The 12,913-nt window shown below is 44.2% G+C and overlaps 1 pseudogene; it reads right to left on the reverse strand.

Moving 5' to 3' along the window:
- Window positions 1-2,278: 2,278 nt before the first annotated feature.
- On the reverse strand, window positions 2,279-2,396 carry LOC123457938 (annotated as a pseudogene).
- Between the last annotated feature and the right edge of the window lie 10,517 nt (window positions 2,397-12,913).

Below are 12,913 nucleotides of genomic sequence, written 5' to 3' on the forward strand. Positions count from 1 at the left end.
AGGTCTTAGAACACACAATGATGATCAACACCTTTTCCTGGCCAGCTGTCACTTGCAGTATGGGGACTTTACCTCTTCTCTTCTACTTCTCTGGATTGGGGACCCTCAGTGAGCTACTTAAGGGATCCCTCTACTCACCTCTGGTGGCTGCTCTTCTCTCTGGTGTTTGTTTGCAATGACTCCCCCTTCCACCTCTCTCCCTGCTCTCCAAGTTTATTGGCTGCTCCCCTAAGGTGAATGAAAGAGTAGCCGTATTGAGCGGCCAGAGCACTCTATGTGTGGTCAGATTTCCCAATTTCCCATATTGGCTGTGGGGATTGGGATCGAGGCTTCCCTCCTGGCCAGATTTCCTGATCCCAGAGATGTATGGAGACTAGGTTTTCTCTCTCCAGGACTATGATGAATCTCTGCTCCTTCTCTTGTGACTGATTTTCAGCCAGGTTCTGTTGTGAATTTCCTTTAAAGGTTGACCAACATGAAGGTTTGTTTTTTGAGTGAAACCAGGTTTCACCTGTGGGAGTGGGAAGGTCTTTAGTCTCAGGGGTCATTCCAGTTTAGGGCCTCAGTTAAGTTAGTGTAGTGAAACTAGGTGTCACCATTGATGACAGGGGAGGTCCAGTAAGGGACCTCCTTCTCTAGGGACACTCTAGGTACACCTTATGGGGTAGTGTTGTACCTCTGATAGAACCCTTGTTGTGGATCCCACCCTCAATTCTTTCTGACTCACCCCTTGGGATATACTCTCAAAATTGGTTTGGATTTAATCTTTAGATTCTCAAAACTATTTGCTTTCCTTTCTTTCTTTCTTTCTTTCTTTCTTTCTTTCTTTCTTTCTTTCTTTCTTTCTTTTTTTTTTTTCCTTTTTGAGGCAAGCTCAACAGACTGGTCTTTTTTTTAAAAAAAAATTTATTTATTGATTGATGAGAGATAAAGAGACAGATACAGAGAAAGAGAGAATGGGCATTCCAGGCCTCTAGGCTTACCTGGGTCCTGGGGAATCAACTCTGGGTCCTTAGGCTTTGCCGGCAAATGCCATAGCCACTAAACCATTTCCCCAGACCCCCGGACTGGACTTTTTTATGTAAAAGAGTAAGAGTGAGAGACAGAATGAGAGAGACAGAATCGGCACGTCAGGGCCTCCAGCCACTGCAATCGAACTCTGGACGCGTGCGCCCCCTGGTGCACATGTGCAGCCTTGTGCGCTTGCACCACTGTGTATCTGGCTTATCTGGGACCTGGAGAGTCCAACATAAGCCTTAGGCTTCACAGGCAAGCACCTTAACCACTAAGCCATCTCTCCAATATTTTTCTCTATAACAAAATTTGGTCCTTGTGCCTACTCCCAAACTATGAACAGTGACCCCTTGATAGCAGACTAAGTGATTATACCCTGGTACAATTATGTTTCTTTTGTCATAACTTTAAAAAAAAATGACTCTGAGATTCCTGATACCTAGCCATCATGGTCTTGTTGCAACCGCTGGAGGGTGGGTGTTACAGCACCTCACTAGCTCATTTTACATGAGCCCATCTTCCCTGAACCCAAACCCAAATGACAGCCTTCCTTGAGGCACATTTGAGTCCCTGTTCAACCCCCTGATCTCTTTACCACCAGCCTTCCCTCTATCAGCCTCTCCTCCACCTGTTAAAAATCTGTTTCCACCTCTGGAGTCCTTTCCTTTCCCTTCTTTCTTTCTTTTTTTTTTTTGTGTGTGTTTTCTAGGGTCTCACTCAAGCCTAGGTTGACCTGGAACTCACTCTGTAGCTCCAAGCTGGCTTTGAATTCACTATGATGTCCTTTAATCTCTGCCACCCAAGCGCTGGGATTAAAGGCATGCTCCATCATGCCTGGCCTAGGTGTCTTTTCAACCTCTCTCTCTTCCTCCTTTCTTCTGCCATCAAGCTCTTTCCAAATGCTCTTCCTTCTTAGTCAGACATACTCTGTCTCTCACTCATTGGCTTGGGAGCTTCATGTAATAAGCTCAAGAAACAACTAAAATCTGTCCCCTTTTCCCTCAGAAAACATTTCCCCTTTTTGTGAAGTGGCCAATGGGGACCTGAATATCATCTAAACATGTGCCCTTCCTCCCTTGTGTCTGACCCGCCCCGAATACAGATGCTCTGTCTCCAGCCTGCCATCACTGGACCTAACAGGGAGTCTCCAAGCCTATACCACTGGTCTCTTTCTCTGGCTTTCTTTCTATGTCCATGCATGAGTTAAAAAAAACAAAAAAGAGAGGGGGTAACTATTTAATAGTAGACACCTTTTGTATTAAAAACTAAACTGTAGTTAACGTTTAAGTAGTTGACAATGCCCTAACCATCTGTGTTGGGCCGGAGGACCTCGTTCATTCCTGTCAAGGGGAGTGCCAACCTCCTCTTCTTTCACACAGCACTGCAGTTAACATAAAATAAGATAAAAGCCAGTAAGTAAAAGAGAGAAAGGTAAAAAAGGATAAAGTATAAAGATAGATTTTTATATTTTTTCCTAAAGTAGAATGACTGGAAAGAGCAAGAAAGACAGAGAGGGGGGAAGAGAGAGGACCAAAAAGCTAAACATGTCACAAAGGTCTAAGTCATGAAACCTCTGAGTCACAAAAGGTTTATAAAAGAAACTGCTTAAAGATTCAAGGTTATTAAAATTTCTAAGGTTTCAATTTGACATGCTAATGTACAGCAAAATCCAGTAAAGTATGGATTATACACATGTTATATGAAAGTTAAAACTAAAATCTATTACTTCTTCAAGAGTGGAAAACTATCTTTCTGGATGTTCAAAACCATACTTGGAGACTATGCCGATGTGGGACAAACATGACAGTCAATATTTTGGTCCTTGCTATTCAAGATCAGCCAAGACCCAGGGCTGGTGGGACCCTTCTGAAAGGACACAACAACTCTGGTTAGTCACTTTTTTTTTTTTTTTTTAGAGAGTGGGGGACAGACACAGAGGGAGGAGAGATAGAAAATTGGTGTGCTAGAGCCTCAGCCATTGAAATCAAACTCCAGATGCTTGTGTCACCTAGTGGGCATGTGTAAATTTGTGCTTGCCTCACCTTTGTGTATCTGGCTAGCTTGGAATCTGGAGAGTTGCACATGGGTCCTTAGGCTTTGTAGGCAAGTTTTTTTTTTTTTTTTTTCAGGATAGGGTTTCACTCTACTTCAGGTTGACCTGGAATTCATTATGTAGTTTCAGGGTGGCCTTGAACTCATGGTAACCCTCCTACCTTTACCTCCCAAGCGCTGAGATTAAAGCCATGCACCACCATGCTCGGCTCTTATTTCATTCTTTATTTGAAAGGGAGAGAGAGAGAGAGAGAGAGAGAGAGAGAGAGAGAGAGAGAGAGGGAGGGAATGAGTGTGCAAGGGCCTCCAGCCACCACAAACTTCAGACACATGTGCCACCTTGTGCATCTGGCTTATGTGGGTCCTGGGCAATTGAACCAAGGTCCTTTGGGTTTGCAAGTGCCTTAACCACTAAGCAATCTCTCCAGCCCATCACTTGTTTTTTGATCACAGAGGTCATGGAGACCCAAGAGGTCAGACTCACTCTAACCAGTGACATTCTACAAAGAAAAGGGTCATTACAGAGGGAAATATCTTTAATGATTTCCAAGGAAGTCATGTGGTCAACAAGACCCTGACACATCCCAGCACAGATGACACACTGATAAAGGAAAAATATCAAAACTCAATAAAAGTAGCCCCTAAGGACCCTCAACTGACCTTAGCAGTAAAAAAAAAAAAGTCATTGTTTTTGGCAACCTACATGGTCTTAAACACCAAATGAAAAAGTATAGACAAAAAGATAGAATAATTGATGATATCATGATACAAACTTCTCCCAGCCCCTGACTAGGATTCTCACCTTGACCTTGTTCAGCTAACAAACCTAGTGCTTCTGAAGATCTCCAGAGACAGTTATTTAAAATATTTTATTTTAATTTATTTGATAGAGAAAGAGGGAGAGAGAGAGAGACAGAGAGACAGACAGACAGACAGACAATGGGTGTGCCAGGACCTCCAGCCACTGCAGACAAACTCCAAACATGAGCACCCCCTTCTGCATCTGGCTAACATGGGTCCTGGGGAATTGAACCTGGGTCCTTTGGCTTTGCAGGCAAAGGCCTTAATTGCTAAGCCGTCTCTCCAGCACCAGAGACAGTTATTTAGATAACCAGATTTGGCCAATTAAAAAAGAAAACCCTGGGCTGGAGAGATTGTTTAGTGGTTAAGGCACTTGCCTGTGAAGCCTCAGAACACATGTTTGAAACTCCAGGTCTCATTTAGCCAGACACAAAGTGATGCAAGCATGCAATGTTGCACATGCACACAAGGGGGCAAACACATCTAGAGTTTGTTCACAGTGGCTGAAAGGCCCTGCATGCCCACTCTCTCTCTCTCTCTCTCTCTCAAAACAACAACAGCAAACTTACCAGGTCTTATTGAGTACTCCATGCCACCATGTCTGGTATCTTTCCTTCCTTCTTTCTTTCCCTCTTTTTTTCTTTCCTTCTTTCTTTCTTTCTTTCTTTCTTTCTTTCTTTCTTTTTTTTTTTTTTTTTTTTTACCATTTTTATGTGAGTTCTGAAGATTTAACTCAGGTCCACAGTGTTCCCTGAGCCTTGGTGAATGTGATAGAGATGTCTCATTTAACAGATGCAGAACTTTTTAATCCCCCAAATATAGGCTACTCCCGTGCAAGCAGACATGTGAGGACAATGAAGGAGAGAGAACAGAGAGTCAAATTGGTACCACAGCCCTCAAGATGACGTGATCCTCACTGTCCTTGAGTGTCCCCACTGTGATGGAGACAAGCAAGGGTCCCAGTCCCTCCAGGAGGCGGAACTTGGTGCTGGTGTAAAGGGGCTGCCAACCCACTAGAGGCAATCCAAGCAGTGAGGGCGGGGAAGGGGTGGAGGGGAAGACAGCGTTCCTCTCAGTACTTCTCAGAGTTTCCATCCTCAAGGAGGGCTGGGTGTGTGTCTGACTGTCCTATGTCCCTTGCTGGTGTTTGTTTATGAAGACAAGTATGGCTTAGTGGAGTTCCTTAGAAATGCCTAACTCTTTACCATTGTAGAATGTTCATTAGGAATTCTACAGTCTCCCTGCAAACCTCAGGCCTTGGGAGTCACTTGCAAGATGCTCAGTAAGTGGTTGTTAAGGGAATGAACTGACAGGCAAGTTTGTTGGAAAGCAGAAGGATGGCCATAGGCGGTGACACGTGGGGCCCACTTTTACTTCTCTGTTTCTACAGCCCAGCTCCGTCTGCTTGTCGAAGCATGGCTTGTCTTTACTGGCTGGCTGCGGATGGGAGCTCCTCAGGTTCTCTCTGCAGAGTCAAAACTGTCTCTGAAGCCCCCACAGCACATGTCCAGGCCACCGTGGTCTACCTTTGTAACCGTACCGTGCCTGGGTGATCGGTTACCCTGCTGCAGGCTCTGCCATCTCTCACTCACTCCCATAGTCCATAGCATGGTGACTTCCCAGGGAGGGCTAGAAGATGTGCTCAAAACGTTTTTATTAGCATTTATTCATTTTACCAAATAATGAGTTGAATTATGAGGTTTCATACATGTATATAATGTACTTTGACTGTATTCACTCTTCTATTATTCTCTCTCTTGTTCCCCTTCTCTTCTCTCCTTGGTTCCCTCCTCTCCCCCCACAGCTCACCTTCCATGGTCATGTCTTTTTTCAAAATCTAGATTCTTTCTGAGTCTGACTTCTTTTACTTATCTTTTTTTCTTGTTTGTTTTTTTCGAGGTAGGGTCTCACTGTAGCCCAGGCTAACCTGGAATTCACTATGTAGTCTCAGGGTGGCCTTGAACTCATGGTCATCCTCCTACCTCTGCCTCCCGAGTGCTGGGATTAAAGCGTGTGCCACCATGCCTGGCATACTTATCTTTTTACAAAATATTATTTATTTATTTATTATTTGAGACAGAGAGAGGGAATGAGAGAGAGATTGAGAGAGAGAGAGAGAGAGAGAGAGAGAGAGAGAGAGAGAAAGAGAGAGAGAGGGAGAGAATGGAGGCACCAGGGCCTCTAGCCATGGCAAACAAACTTCACATGTTCCACCTTGTGCACCTGGCTTACGTGGGATCTGGAGAGTTGAACCTGGGTCCTTGGGCTTTGCAGGCAAGCACCTTAATAGCTAAGCCATCTCTCCAGCCCTTACTTATCTTAATTAGCTCCAGTTTCATCTATTTTATTACAAATGACACAATTCCATTTGTTTTTATAGCTAATTCTCTACTGTGTATGGTACTGCATTTTCTTTGTCAATTCATCTGTTGCTGGATGTGTGAGCTGAGCCGAGGACTTGGCTCGTGTGAATAGCAATCACTATTCTATGCTGCCTTTAATTCTTTTGGGGATATACCTAGGAGTGATATAGCTGGGTCATCTAGTAGTTCTGTTTTTATTGTTTTGAGGACTTTCACACTGATTTCCATAGTGGCTGAATTAATTTACATTCTCATAGAAGGTATGATTTGAGTGAAAAAAGTTCTGTCCACATATCTAACACTAATTGTACATCATGTTCCCCTCCAGTATACTTAAGATCCTATTTCTAATAGATTTTCCAATTCAACTGCCAACTTCCAAGAGCCGCCTTCTCCTTCTAATTCTGTATGTCGGTCAGTGCTCCCATTGGGCGCTCTATCCCACAGCCTTGGTTGGGTGCCTGGCATGGCCCCAGTGCTGCTACTCCATCAGCGGACCTTAACATCATCCATTACCAAGGTCAGAAGCAGCTCACTTTCTTCTTGAGAAATCCGGGATGACAACTGGAGATGGTCAGCATCTCTCCAGCGCAGACTAGGGCTCCCTCGTGACACCCCTTGTCCTGACATGCTACTTTTTTTCTAGAGGAGGAGCAATCCTTGTGAAGAAGAAAGGGGGTTGCTGGTTTGGCCTGTGGTATCCTTTAGAAGAATATTTAAAGGTGGCAAAATGCCAAGCATTTTCATGCTGTTTTAGCCTATAAAATTGTAGTAGGATTGTATTAACATTTTTTACAAAACAATTGTGTCATAACATATGGTTAAGTCTGGTGTCCAGGCAGCCAAGTTCAAATTCTGGTCCAGCCTTAATTAGCTGTGTAATCTTGGGCAGGCTAGTTGATCCTTTTGTATTTGAGTCTGTAATCTATAAAACAGGCATGCTGGGGCCTCCTCATAGGGAGGTGAAGAATAAATAGACGTTGGAAGGACACCCGGACTCTCTGACCAGTGTGCACTGTGGAGGCGTCAGTTCTTGTTCTCATTGTGAGTGTGTGACAGGTACTCCACGCGCTGTCATCTGGCCGACGGCATGCTCATTTTAGCTTCTTCTTGCATGTCTTTTCCTGCCATTTTTGTCCGGGTATCTTGGTGACTCTCTACATAGCTTCTTCTGCAGATAATTTCAAGATTCTAAATCAAAGGCCCCTTGTGAATGCTCGCCCAGGCCAGGGCATGCCTTGGCAGTCCGTGTGAAGGAAGATATACCTACCCGCCTTATGAGAGTGGCATGTGCTACTTGAAAACCTTCTGCCCAAGAACAGCCCCCAGCCCCCCAAGACTTCATTTGTTGCACTCTCAGCTTCAGGATGAAGACATTACAGTCACCAAGAACAAGAGATGCAGACACGCTGTATGCTGGAATTACCTAATCATTTGGCTGACCATAATGCTTAGGTCTTTCTTTTCATTTAAATCTCACATTTGGTCTGTGTGTAGCTAGTTAAAAGTGGCCGTATGTCTCCAGTCGCTATGGCACATGTTCCACATTGCTAATAGGTTCCCTGGCATAATGCAGTAAGTCCATGTGCCAGGACTTGCAGTACTCATGGACGTCTGTGCTAATCTCTCTCTAAATATAGTTATGACTGGCACTATCAAACCTGTGGGTGAAGTGCAGTTGCCACCTACATACCTTACAGGATTCACATGTTATCTAAAAACCTTCCCGATTCTGTCCTAGCAAAAGCTTGGTATTTAGAAACAGTAGCAGAAAAGAGGCCTGGAAGCTGAGTGAATAGGAACCAGGGTACAGGCAGGTGGGGCATCCTGAGCTCAGATCACACTGAGCTATATGGTGGCCTTGGCTCCTAACTCCCTGGTCAGAATTCAGATGTCTTAGTGATAGAGGCCTATTCTGCCTTGTACCCAATCTTGGCCATGTTCCAGGACCAACCACCAATTACTTATCTCTTGCCTAGCAGCAGTGAGGTGGCAGTCACAACACAGAGGTGTGGGGGCAGCTGCCCTCTGTTTCTGGCTTGTGCTGCTGGGAGCACGGCTGCAAAGTCCTTGCCACTGTCCACCGCACAGCAGAGGTAGCACCTTTGTGACTGAGAGGCATGAAGTGCGAATGAGAGGAAGAGATTCATTTTCAGCAAAACATTCTAAACCACAATAGCTGTGAGGAAACCTTCCCCAAAGCCTTCTGGGCCACTGGTGTGCATGTTTAACTGTTAGCAAACATGCTATTACCTTACATGTCGTGGGGATGGGCGTAGGATGTCCACTGACTGAATCATTTCAAGAGCAATCATTTTTCTCGTTTCTCTTCCTGCAGGAATAAATTACCCATGTCAGTAACTTGCTTGGTCACCCTAAATTTCTAATGGGTTTCTTCTTGGTGTGTGTATGTGTGCGTTATATGTGTTCATATGCATGTGGGCACACATGTTTACACAGATATTTGCTGTGTACCTGTGTGCATGTGGAGCCCAGTGGTTGACACTGGGTGTCCTCAGTCACTTTCCACCTTATTTTTTGGGACAGGATCTGTCACAGAACCTACGGTTCACTGATTTGGCTAGACTAGCTAGCCAATAAGCTTTAAAGGTCTGCTGACCTCCACTTGCCCAGCTTTGTGATCACAGGCGTGCAGCCACATGCTTGGCATTTTTATGTGGGGACTGGGGATATGAACTTGGGTCCTCATGCTTGTACATCAAGCAAGTTACCCAGTGATCCATCTCCCAAGCTCTGTTTGTGTTTTTGGCTTTTCGAACCGGGGTCTATTCCTATGTGGATCAGGCATGCCTCACTGTGGTGGTTTGAATGGATGTCCCCTGTGCATTCAGGAGTTTCAGTCTTGGATTTCCAGCTAGCTGGCTGGAGGAGGTGTCCCTGGGAGTGAAGCTGAATCCCAGCCTAAGACATGCAAAGTGCTTGGGCTTTGCCTGGGCTTCCTGAAGTGGGCTTGCTGATGTTGCTGGTGGTGGCTTGTGGCTTTTTCTTTCTCTGCTTGGACCTGTGAAAGCAGGCCAGCTTTTTCTGCCATTACCAAACTTCCCCTGGATCTCTAAGCTTCAAATAAATCTCTTCTTCCTCCTGTAAACTGTGTTTGCTCTGGAGGTTCATCCCAGCAACCTAGGGCTGTCTGCTATACCCACCATACCTGGATCTCATGTGCTTTGTCTAGAGATGTGGCCTCTCTGTCACCAGGTAGGGAGGAAAGGCTGGACAGAGGCTTGAATGTGTTTCTGGGCATTCAAGTTGGTGTAGGTAGGGCACTTGGACTTGAAGTTCTCAAATCTCTAACTGAAGAGAAAACAATTAACTTTTTTTTTTTTTTTTTTTGAGGTAGGGTCTTGCTCTAGCCCAGGCTCAAATGGAATTTACTATGTAGTCTCAGGCTGGCCTCAAACTCATGGCAATCCTCCTACCTCTGCCTCCTGAGTGCTTGGATTAAAGGCATGTGCCACCATGCCTGGCAACTCTAACATTTTTTTTTTATTGTGCATACTGAGAAAGGATTAATTACATATTTTTTTTAATCTAGTACTTTTACTGTGTACAAAATGAGGGAAAAAATCTTCTAAAGAAGGTTGGAGAGATGGTTTAGCAGTTAAAGTGCTTGCTTGTGAAGCCTAAGAACTCATGTTGACTTTCCAGGTCCCACATAAACCAGACACACAAAGTGACCCAAGTACGCAAGGTCACACATGTGCACAAGATGGTGCATGCATCTGGAGTTCAGTTACAGTGACTGGAGGTCCTGGTGTGGCGATTCTCTCTTTCTCTGATAAAAGAATCTTGACATGAGCACGAGAGAGTAGAAGAGCCCTTAGAGGGAGGAGTGGAACATGGTGTGAATAGAGGTGACTTGGGAGATGTGGGAAACTGCCTGTGATATGCTTTTATGTATGTCAGATAATTCCAGAATTTCCTTTTTGGATGTACCCTGGGCAGTGTTACATACCTTAGGAATGTCTTCTGAGGCTCAAGAGATTTCTCAGTGGTTAAGACACTTGCATGCAAAGCCTAACAACTCGGATTCAATTCCCTAGTACTATGTAAAGCCAGATACACGGGGAGGCACATGCATCTGGAGTTCATTTGCAGTGGTTTGAGGCCTTGGCATGCCCATTCTCTCTGTCACTCTCTCTTCTCTCTATCCCTCTCTGCTTGCAAATAAATAAATAAAAGTATTATTCATTTTTGAGGTAGGGTCTCGCTCTAGTCCAGGCTGACCTGGAATTCACTATGGTGTCTCAGGGTGGCCTCAAACTCATGGCGATCTTCCTATCTCTGCCTCCTAAGTGCTGGGATTAAAGGCATGCACTACCATGCCCAGCTCAAAATTATTTTTTTTACAAGAATGTCTTTTGGGTTATATTTACCCAGCTTTTGAAAAAATTTGGGGTTGTGCCAAAAGACAGTATTGGAAACATTTATGTAATTAGATAAGTATAACAATAATAAATAACCTCACTACATATGACAGAGGCCATCAGTTCATACTGATGAGAGTTTTATACTTCTCCCAAACAAAAGAAGTCTGGAGGCTGGATGACTCCTTCATTTCCTTGCAGTGAGACCACAGGAAAGTTAATATTCATCAGAAACACCCAGAGAGCACCAGTAACAATGGCACAAGGGAAAACCTCTATTAAACATAGTTTGGGGCCAGGCATGGTGGGGCACACCTTTAATCCCAGCACTCGAGTGGAAGAGGTAGGAGGATCACAGTTAGTTGGAGGCCAATATGAGACTACAGAGTGAATTCCAGGTCAGCCTGAGCTAGAGTGAGACCCTACTTCAAACAACAACAACAACAACAACAACAACAACAAAAAACAAAACCAAAAACCTCTGGGGCTGGGAAGTTTGCCCAGTGGTTAAAGGCACTTGCTTGCAAAGCCTGATGATGTGAGTTCAGTTTCCCAGTACACACTTAAAGCCAGATGCTTGAAGGAGCACATGTGTTTGGAGTTCATTTACAGTGGCAAAAGGCCCCTCCTCATGCTTCTATACCTCTCTCTCACAAATACATGAATTAATTTTAAAAATGTTGTTGGAGGGCTAGAGACAGTGCTTGACACACAAATATGAGGGCCTGATAGGTTAGCAAGCACGTTTAATCACTGAGCCATCTTCTCCACCAAGAAGGCCTGATTTTCCCCGAGTTAAATCTCCTGGTACCTACATAAACAGTTGCATATGGCCACATACACACGTGTAATCTTGCTCCTGAAGGGAGTAGAGACTATAGAATCTGGAGCTCGTGGGGTCAGCCAGCCTGACCAAAGACAACAGCTCTGGCTCTGTAGAAACACACAATGAGTGACACAGAGGAAGACATCTGACTACTCTTCTGGCTTCTACACATGTACATGTGGGGCAGACACATCTGTTCACACATGTGCACACAACACACACACCAACTACCACCACACGCACATTCATGCGAGACAACAACAACAACAATAAACAAAACACCAGTAGTTTGGTGCTGGGCATGTAGCTCAGTAGTAGAGCAATTTCTAAGAGAAGCAAAGCCTTAGGTTCTAATCCTAACAGCACATAACCACAGAGAAATAATAACAACAAAATTAATTATCCAAATGAACAGAAAACTAAGGAAAAACCAGCTTTAAGACAAAGTATTTGATTTAAAAAACAAAGAGAGAGAGAAAGGGCTGGAGGGATGGCTTAGTGGTTAAGGCATTTGCCTGCAAAGCCAGAGGATCCTGGTTCGATTCTCCAGGACCCAAGTAAGCCAGATGCACAAGGGGGCACATGCATCTGGAGTTCATTTGCAGTGACTGGAGGCCCTGGCATGCCCATTCTCTCTCTCTCTCTCCCTCTTTCTCTCTCTCAAATAAATAAATAAATATATTTAAAAAGAAGAGAAAAAGAATTTGAGTGGGGTCTTATACATTTGATTTCTATCAAGAAAATAATTGGTACTGCTGTATTGATGTAGCCTTTAGCACATGTGACTACTGAGAACTTGAAATGTGGCTGTTCTGCAATGAAACATGCTCTATATTTAACATACTTGTTAGATTCTGAAGACATGGTTCAAAAACAAAGAGTGCAAAAACACTCCATAAGTAATTGCTGTAGCCTACATGTTAAAATAATATTTTACATGCACAGACTAAATAAACTGTATTTTCAAAATTAATCTCACCTGCTTCTTTTTACTTTTCCAGTTTAAAACTATGTATGCAGCTTGCATTATATCTCTTCCGGGAAGCACAGACCTAGAATGTCCCATTTCATAGACCCTGACTCTATAGAAAGATGTTCTACAGTTTGGGGGTGATTATTTCCTGAATGAATAATTCAACCAATGACAAACTGAATTCCCTAACATGGGCCTCAAAGAACAAGATTTTGGCAGCGTGCCTGCAACTGGAGCCAGAGGGAAGTGGTTCTGTCTGCTCCGGACCGACCTGCCCCTCCAGGGAAGGATCTTATTGTCACCACTTCCAAGAGCATTCAAGCGAACTCTGCGGTTGCTGATGTGGCTTTCATTCCGTGAACTCTCCTAGAGGGCCCATGTCAGTTTCTATGAGGATCTGAACACGGTGAGAAGTTGATTAGGAGGCCACGTGACCCGTCTGGGAGGACTGATATGCTTGAATTTCCACTTGAAGCATTGGAATGTTAATGATACGGAA

Source organism: Jaculus jaculus, chromosome 1 (assembly GCF_020740685.1).
Source record: "Jaculus jaculus isolate mJacJac1 chromosome 1, mJacJac1.mat.Y.cur, whole genome shotgun sequence".
Lineage (NCBI taxonomy): Eukaryota > Metazoa > Chordata > Mammalia > Rodentia > Dipodidae > Jaculus > Jaculus jaculus.